This window comes from Heterocephalus glaber, unplaced genomic scaffold (assembly GCF_053883595.1).
Source record: "Heterocephalus glaber isolate CG9 unplaced genomic scaffold, H.glaber_assembly_v1.0 deba00001613, whole genome shotgun sequence".
Taxonomy (NCBI): domain Eukaryota; kingdom Metazoa; phylum Chordata; class Mammalia; order Rodentia; family Bathyergidae; genus Heterocephalus; species Heterocephalus glaber.
The window spans coordinates 20,818,345-20,828,593 of NW_028258384.1; positions in this window are offsets into that span (position 1 = coordinate 20,818,345).

Sequence of the window (10,249 nt, forward strand, 5' to 3'; positions counted from 1 at the left end):
GACAATGGTGATAGTGACAGACAATGATGATGATGATAATAATAATCCTTAATGCTTCCTCAACTCATTCTATTAAGATAGCTGGAAAATTAAATACAGCTCACAGAATATCATTTGCTTGACAGTGAAAACACAGGATAATTTGTTCTGAAGGTTCAATTACATTTTGATAGTAATTTAAGATTTCTTTTAGAAACCAAGTCCTAAAGATAAACTTGAATTAAAAAGACTCAAAGCATCTTTAATGAACAGCTATAAGACAACTATAGATTTAATACAAATTATATCTTCTACTGTATAAAATTTGGCTATTTTCCATAATTCATATCAAAATAATTGCCAATGGACATATATATATATATATATATATATATATATATATATATATACAGGTAGCTCTGCATAATAAAGGGGAAAACAACCTCATAGTTTTCTACTGAGTTTTGCAAAGTATAGTTCCTTACTATTTTAAGTAAAAGGAAAATACCACCCAAAAGCAGCTACACCAGTTATCACATTTGCTAATACATCATTGTACCCCTAGTAGCTTCAAAAGCAAAGACAGTAGCTTTTGTGTCACACTGATATAGGGCACCAAGTAATCCAAATAAGCAAAACAATCCAAACAATGGAAGTATTATAACTCCCAACCTGATAAATATCTTAAACACAAGTTTTTGTTCTCTAATATCAAAGAATGAATTATATGAACAATGGAGATTAAGAGTATGAAAAATTTATTGAAAGAAAGATAGCTTTTGTCTAAGAGAGGCAGAAAGAGGACCAGAAAGTGGGTTACCTACCCACCTCATTTAGCAAAGGTGATTTACAGGGCAAAGCCACAAGATGAGGAGAGTACAAAGTGGGACAAAAGTATATAATCCAATGGAAAAATCACAAAGTGGCCATGAGGTGAGACAAAACCATGATAAACCACTAAAATTACAAGTACAGTCACCCAGGTAATATTGATTAAGTGAAGATCAAATGGGGAAGTTAGTCACATAGCAAGAATACATGGATTACCCAAAAGGAATGGGCTAACTAGGGATGGTTTGGTCTGAAACTAAGGTGATTGATGTCTATTTAGAAGATCAATCACTGCTATTCATCCCTAGGGGAATTGTGTGGGTGTAGTAGTTTCTCTCTCTGTCTCTTTTTTTTTGTACTGGGGATCAAACTTGGGACCTTGCACTTGCGAGGCAGGCAGTGGAACCACTGAGCTAAATCCTGTACCAGTTTTTCTTTTTAATGTTAATCTTTAGTGAATATGCTTCAATTATTTTCCATACTGAGGTACAAATTCTGTCCAACTGCCTTCTAACTAACTTACCTGTCTTGCAATAATGCCTAGAGTAAGGCCAAATATGATTTATGTGTTTTCTGAAGTCCATTCATTGTTGGTCCCAGGTTGAATTAAATTTATCTTTGAGAAGATAAAATATAAATCTACATCTATACATACTCTGTAACACATGTGGTCTTTCTATAGCTTTCCTTATTTTGCTAACATTGTTATTTTTTCAATTCCCACTTGGTTGTATAGTATAGTATAGTTCTTTCATTCATCCTAATTTCCTTGGAAAATTAAAATTAAGAGGTGCAAAATCTTAATTTTCATGGTCTTTTCTATGAGCCTATGCTTATGGCACTGCCACCATAGTATAACTTAACTGATGATGGGCATGGTGGCACACATCTGTAATTGCAGCACTTTGGAGACTGAGCCAGGAGGATCACCTCAAGTTTGAGGCCAGCATGGGCTACAAGGTTAGTTCAAGGCCAGCCTGAATTACATAGTGAGATCCTATATCAAAAAAACCCCACAAAAACAAACAAAAAGAATGACTTAATTGCCTATATAGGCTAGAAGGAAAATATAGACTGATGAAATACTTCCTGTTTCAAGGCAAATATTTCTAGTGCTCTGAAACAAAATTATAAAGCTGTTTCTTACAAACTAAAATTTATTATAAAGCACTTTTACATGTGTAGGAGTCAAGCACAGTTATTTTCTGAAGTACAAAAGGACTAACTGTTAAGACAGGATCATTACAGAAGGAAGAACACACCAACACCAGTGAAAGCCTTTCATATCATCATTATCTTCATCAATTCCAAACATAGGTATTTAAAAATTATCATCATGTTAGTCTACTCAGGCTACCATTTTAAAAAATACCACAGGCTGGGTGCCCTACATAACAGGAATTTATTTTTCACAGTTACAGAGTATAAGAATTTCAAGATCAAGGTGCCAGTAAGGGAGGTTTCATTCTAAAGCCTCTTTTTTGGACTTCTAGGTGGCTGACATGTAACTGTGCATTCACATGATCTCTGATTGTGGGTGTAAGGAGAGAGTTAAAAAGAGAGCAAGATCTCTGGTGTCTGATCTTATTAAGACACTGTCTTAGATTATTCAAGTAGCTATAGCAAAATGCATTAGACTGGGTTGTTTATAAAGAACAAAAATCTACTCCTTATAATTCTGGAAGCTGACAAATTCAAGATCAATCTGCTGGAACATTTGATATCTGGTGAAGAATTGTTCCATAGTGTTTTCTGTGTGCCCTCATTGCAGGACAAGGCAGTTCTCTACATCCTTTTTTATAATAGTATTAATTACATTCAGGAGGATGGAGTCCTCATGGTCTAATTACCTCCTAAATGCCCCACCTTCTATTACTATCACCTTAGTGACTGTTTCATCATATAAATTTTGGAGGAACACAAATATTCAGGTACAAACAGCAGGTTCTAATTCTTGCCTGGGGGCCCACCTTCATGAACCCTTATAGCCATAATTACTTCTAGAGATTTCATCTCCAAATCACTTTTTGCAGTGTTGAGACCTCAACTTATGAATTTGGCAGGGAGGAGTGGATTGAGGCAGGAAGGTAATGCGTGTCATGTCTAGGTCCTCCTGTCATAAACCTGCTCAGTTCTAGCAAAAAGTCCACATGCAAGGTTCTGAGACCTGTTCTGGGATCTTGTCATGCCTCTTTTCCCAGCTACTTTTAGCCAAGAGTTACCAAGTTGTTTTCAGTGTAATGAAGACCCCCTTCATATAAAAACTGCAGTGTGCAAGAGGCCTAATTCATCACTGTATATGAATTATTCTAATTGTGTGGCAGTGCGACTTCCTCAAACTAAACAAAGTCTCAACTTCATTAGTACGTTATGGAAAAAACAACTTACAGTGCAATTTTGGTCCTTGTTGATCACCATACTGCAACTGTTTTCATACATTCAGGAGCCACTAACTCTCAGAAAGACTGAAATACATTCAAAAATGAACCACAAAGATACAATTTCATAGAGTAAAATATAATTTTAAGATAGTATCATTGAATAACTGATCTTAACAATTCTAACTACAATTGAACACATGATTTGAGATTCTGATAATCTAAACGTGTATTCCTTGGGTATTTTTTTAAGAAACAACTAAATCGAGCCCGCTGCAGACAGGCACCCACCCGGTTCCACACTACAAAGAAGCAGAGGACACCGGACCACCAGACCAAGGTACTGAGTCCAACCACTCCCGGCCCAGAGGTAGGGGCTTCTGAGCCACTGTCCCACTGCTCCTGGTCCAGAGGAAGGGGCTTCCCAGTGACCATTCCTCCCACTGCTTCCAGCCCAGAGGAAAGAGCTTTTGGGCCAAGTTCTATCCCACTGCTCCTAGCCCAAAGGAAGGGGTTTCTGGGCCACCATCTCTCCCACTGCTCTTGGCCCAGAGGGAGGGGCTTCTGAGCCACTGTCCCACTGCTCCTGGTCCAGAGGAAGGGGCTTCCTGGCCACCATCCATCCTGCTGCTCCCAGCCCACAGGAAAGGGCTTTTGGGTCAACATAACTACTGCTGGTCCAGGCCCCTGTCCCACCTCACACAGCTCAGAGGAGGTAATCTGGGCAGGCATCAACACCACACCCCCCAGTCAAAATAAGAAAACATGTAAATAAGTCTCAAAACCAGACTTCCAGATCACCTACAGCAACCTCAAAGGGAAATGAGATGCAACACTCTGATACTCAACAACCTGGACCCACTGAACTGGCAACAAAAGGAGATCTGGAAAAAATGAAATCAGAAATAATTTCTCAGATAACAGGAGAAACTGTGCCCCTAGTGCAAGACATGATTAATAAATCTAGAGAGGAGCTCAGGAACATGATGGAATCCCAACATAGGAAACAAATGGAATCCATAAAACAGATGCAAATAGATTTCCAGGACATGAAAAACTCCATTGAAAGTCTCCACAGCAGAATGAGCCAATGTGAGGACAGAATTTCAGATATAGAAGATAAGATTGCAATTAGTGACCAGGAAAAGAAAAATTGCTTCAAAATTATAAGGGAACATGAGAAATCAATCCAGCAGCTGCTAGATGATGCAAAGAAAAATAACATAAGACTGATTGGAGTCAATGCAGAAACAGGAGAGAGTACAGATGACATAAAAAAAACTCTTCACAGAAATAATGGCAGAAAACTTCCCAAGCAGGGGAAAAGAGCTTGACATACAGATAAGTGAGGCATATAGGACTCCAAAGAGCCTTTATCAAAAAAACTACACATAGGCATATAATTGTTAACATTCCAGAAACTCAACAGAAAAACAAAGTTCTACAAGCAGTCAGAGAAAAGAAACAAACCACATACAAAGGAAAGCCCATCAGAATCACAGCAGACTACTCAACACAAACCATCAAGGCAAGAAGAGCTTGGAGTGACATATTCTAAGCCCTAAAAGAAAACAGCCTCCAACCCAGATTGATGTACCCTGCAAAACTATCTTTCAAAATGGATGGAGAAATAAGATACTTTCATGGCAAAGAGCACCTTAGGAACTTCGTGAATACCAAACCAGCACTCCAAAGAATTTTGCAAAATATCCTAGGAACAGACATTGAGGATCACAACCCCAGTACACAAAGCAGAATGAACCAATCTGGCATGACAAGAAATTAAATGTAAAGGGGAGAACCCAACAAAAAGAAAAAGTAATGGCAATGACAAGTCAATACATTTCAGTTATAACCATCAATGTTAATGGTCTCAATTCACCAATCAGAAGAAATAGACTGGCAGAATGGGTCAAGAAGCAAAATCCAACAATATGCTGCATACAAGAAACACACTTAATTCAAAAGGAAACTCATAGACTGAAAGTCAAAGGGTGGAAAAGAATACTCCATGCAACAGGAACCTGAACAAAAAGCAGGAGTAGCTATCGTCTTTGCAGATCAAGTAGATTTCAAACCAACACTGATTAAGAGAGATGAAGAAGGACACTATATCCTTGTAAAGGGAACAAGCCAAGAGGAAGAGATGACAATCATAAATATCTAAGCACCAAACACTAGTGCACCCAACTATATAAAACAAATACTAACAGACATGAAAAGTCATATATGCACCAATACAATTGTGGTGGGGGAACTCAACACCCCACTGTCACAAATAGATAGATCAACTAGACTAAAAATAAGTAATGAAATACTAGAACTCAATCGAACTCTTGAACAAATGAACTTAACAGATGTTTACAGAGTCTTCCACCCCACAAAATCAGAATACACATTCTTCTCAGCTGCACATGGGTCATTCTCCAAAATAGACCACATACTCACACATAGAACATGTTGAAGTTATCCCCTGTATATTTTCAGACCATAGTCCAATGAAATTGGAGATCCATAGCAAAAGAAAATGGAAAAATTTCATAAACACGTGGAAATTGAACAACACGCTTCTGAATAACCAGTGGGTCACAGAGGAAATTAAAGAAGAAATCAGATAGTTCCTTCAATTAAATGACAATGACAATACAACATATCAGAATCTATGGGACACAATGAAAGCAGTCTTAAGAGGAAAATTCATCATAGTGAATACACATATTAGGAAAACAGAGCTAGTCCAATTAAACAACCTGATGCTGAACCTCAAGCTTCTAGGAAAAGAAGAGCAGGACAAACCCAATGCTAATACAAGGGAGGTAATTATAAAGATTAGAGCAAAAAATCAATTCAATGGAGACTAAACGAAAGATACAAAAAATTAATGAAGCCAAGAGTTGATTCTTTGAAAGAATAAACAATATTGACAAATTCTTAGGCAATCTTATCAGAAAAAGGAAAGAAAAAGCCCAAATCCATGCAATTAGGAAGGAAAAGGGTGAATTACAACTGACCCAGCAGAAATCCAGAGGATCATCAATACCTACTTCCAGAACCTATACGCCAATAAGATGGACAACACAGAAGAAATGGACAGATTCCTAGATACATATGAATTAACAAAGTTGAACAAAGAAGACCTAAAAATTCTAAACAACCCAATATCAACCAATGAAATTGAAAACGTAACTAAAACCTTACCAACTAAGGAAAGCCCAGGTCTTCATGGCTTCACTCCTGAATTCTACAAGACATTTAGAGAGGAACTACTGCCACTACTGTTTAAACACTTCAGTGAAATTGAAAAGGAAGCAATACTCCCAAATTCATTCCTGGAAGCAAGCATCACCTTGATCCCCAAAGCAGAGAAAGACCCAACCAAAAGAGAACTATAGGCCAATCTCACTAATGAATATAGAAGCAAAACTCCTTACTAAGATACTGGCAAATAGAATGCAGAAGATCATCAAGATCATACACCCTGATCAAGTGGGATTCATCCAAGAGATGCAGAGATGGTTCAACATACACAAATCAATCAATGTAATACAGTATATCAATAGAGCCAAGGACAAAAGCCATATGATCATCTCAATAGATGCAGAAAAGGCATTTGACAAAATCCAACATGCATCTATGATAAAAACCCTACAAAAAATTGGAATAGATGGTCTCTACCTCAATCTGATAAAAGCCATCTATGAAAAACCAACAGGCAATACCATAGAAATGCTCAAAACCTGAAATCCTTCACATGAAAATCAAGAACAAGACAAGGATGTTCACTAACACCTTTCCTGTTCAACATGTTTTTGGAAACATTAGCCACAGCAATTAGACAAGAGAAAGAAATAAAAGGAACAAAGATAGGAAATGAAGAAGTCAAATTGTCATTATTTTCAGATGACATGATACTCTATATAGAAGACCCCAAGAACTCCACCAAAAGTCTTCTAGACTTTATAACCAAATTCAGTAGAGTAGCTGGATACAAGGTCAACATACAAAAATCAATAGCTTTCCTCTACAAGAAGAATAGACTCACTGAGACAGAAATAAGGCAAACAATTCCTTTCACAAAAGCATCCAAAAAACTGCAATACCTAGGAATCAACCTAATGCAAGAAATCAAAGACCTCTTCTCTGAAAATTATAGCACTCTGAAAAGAGGGATTGAAGATGATATGAGAAAATGGAAATACATCCCCTGCTCCTGTGTAGGAATGATCAATATAGTGAAAATGGCCATACTTCCAAAACTGCTATATATATTCAAGGCAATCCCAATTGAAATCCCGGCGCCATACTTCATGGACCTTGAGAAAACAGTCCAAAAATTCATTTGGAACAAGATGAGAACCAAAATAGCAAAAGCAATTCTAGGTAACAGAGACATGGCAGGGGGGTATCACAATCCCTAACTTGAAACTATACTACAAAGCTACTGTGATAAAAACAGCATGGTACTGGCAAACAAACTTGAGGACCAGTGGAACAGATTAGAAGATGCTGAAATAACTTCAGGCACATTCAGTCATCTCATCTTCGACATAGGAGCCATACACCCTCACTGGAGGAAAGATAGCCTCTTTAACAAATGGTGCTGGAAAAATTGGGCTTCAACTTGCCAAAGATTAAAACTAGACCTATATCTCTTGCCAGGCACTAAACTAAAATAGAAATGGATTAATGATCTAAATATTAAAATAGAAATGCTGAATCAGCTGGAAAAGAGGTTAGGTGGAACTCTTGAAGTCATTGGTGTAGGAAAAGATGTTTTGAACAAAACCTCAGTTACCCATGAACTAGCACAAACTATCAACAAGTGGGATCTCTTCTTATTCAAAAGCTTCTGCACAGCAAGAGAAACCACCAGCAATGTGAAGAGACAACCCACAATGTGGGAAAAAATCTTCACCTCCTCTTCCTCAGACAAAGGTCTACTATCTCGAATCTATAAAGAACTTAAAAAGATCAGACCTCCCAAATTTGAAGGCACAATCCAAAAATGGGCATCTGAAATGAACAGATACTTCTCAGACAAAAAGTAGCAATAGCAATAAACATATGAAAAAATATTCAACATCACTAGTCATTCAAGAGATGCAAATGAAAACATTGCTGAGATTCTACCTCACTCCAGAAAGAATGGCTGCTATCATGAAATCAACCAATAACAAATGCTGGTGGGGCTGTGGGGAAAGAGGAACCCTGCTCCACTGCTGGTGGGAGTGTAGACTGGTGCAACCACTGTGGAAATCAGTATGGAGATACCTCTAAGAACTGGACTGGAAGTTCCATTTGACCCAGCTATTTCCCTGTTGGGTATCTTTCCCAAAGAATTAAAAGAATCATACCACAGTGATATATGTCCACCCATGTTCATAGCAGCACAGTTTGTAATAGCTAAAACTTGGAAGCAGCCCAGATGCCCATCAACTGGAGACTGGATAAAGAAAATGTGGGTTTGTTAATAAAATGGAGTATACTCAGCCATAAAAAATGAGAAATTAGAGACATTTATTGCTAAACGGATGCACATTGAGGGGATACATTTAAGTGAAATAAATAGGACACACATTGTAAATACCAAATAGTTTCTCTAGTGTGAGAAACTGAAAGTGTAAGTAAGGACTAAAAGGTGTGATAGATAATGTGAAATAGGAAGAAAAGAGGCAAAGGGGAAGGGGAAGTGGGAGGGTTAGGGGAAAGGAAAGAAGGGAATGGAGTTAATATAAGAAAATGGAAAAATGGAAACAAAGTCTTTGTAAATAGGGAGGGATGGAGGGGTTGAAGGGACGGCTGGACAAGGGTGAAAAATATGAACCAAGAGAGATTATGTAATGGTGCAAATTTCCAATGATGAATGTCATTATATTGTATACCTAAAGTGTACCAATAAAATAAAATTTTTTAAAAATTTCTAACCTGAAATTCTCCTTTAAAACCTCCATGAGTAAAGAGGTCTGAGACCCAGCAGCTTACAATTGCTATTTCAATCCCTTAAGGACAGTTTCTAAACATGACTTTTTTCCCAACCTGCCTTTTAATTGTAGTGCTCATACTTCAATTTTACATGCTCTATTTTCTTAAAAATTTGTTTATTCTTGCCTAGAGGCTGCCAAACTCCAAGTGATCATACAGATGTAACTAATGACTGATGTGACAGACACCTTTTACCAGAATCCACCAGAACATCCTTGTAAAGAAAGTTCATTACTGCTAAACTATAACATGACTTCTATTTGAGGCCCATTAGATTAGCTCTCTGGAGAAGGCCTGCCAGCAGTCTCCCCTAAATCAACACTTCTCAGCTCAAAGCAGTTGGATAGAAACTGTGCCTCTTCTCCCCTAACCAAACTACAATAGCAAAACATAATTTACCATCATTTATAAACCAATGAATACCATATATGGACAATGTTTTGTAAACTGACAAAGTAAATAGCTATTTAAACATCCATCTTAACACCACTGGTATACTTGGCAATCAAAGGAAACAATATCATAGCCACTTTGTAAAACAATAACATCAAATAACTAAAGCCATTAAGTTTTAACATCCTTAGAAAAAATGTCTTATTACAATAGATTGATGAGTTATATTGTGTCATGGGCCTAGCTAGTCTCATGCTAAATTTAAGATATCCAAAAATATCAGAGCTCAAAAACAGACATTCCAATAAAATAAATGTGTAATTTTGATTTGATTATTATAGTAATCTATCATATTAAAATCATAATGCAGTATTTTATCAAAGCATGGTTCCTGTCAGAATTTAAAGACCATAGCAGAAGCACTAAAATACTCTTCATGTTTCATATGTATTTCCTGTCCTCCACTAAGAACTTCTGGTTTTCCTAGGCTACCTACATGCTTGGATTAGAAATGAGCAAAGTAATAGTATTAAAGTTGTAAAATTGTAAGAAAAGATTTGACAATTTTAGCATGATATTGAGAACTATTTCTTGGTTCTTTTCAAAATTGTTTTATGTCTCTTCAACTGTCAGTGATGCACACTAAACTATTTACAGATGAAATATGATGAATTTCTTTCAAGTTA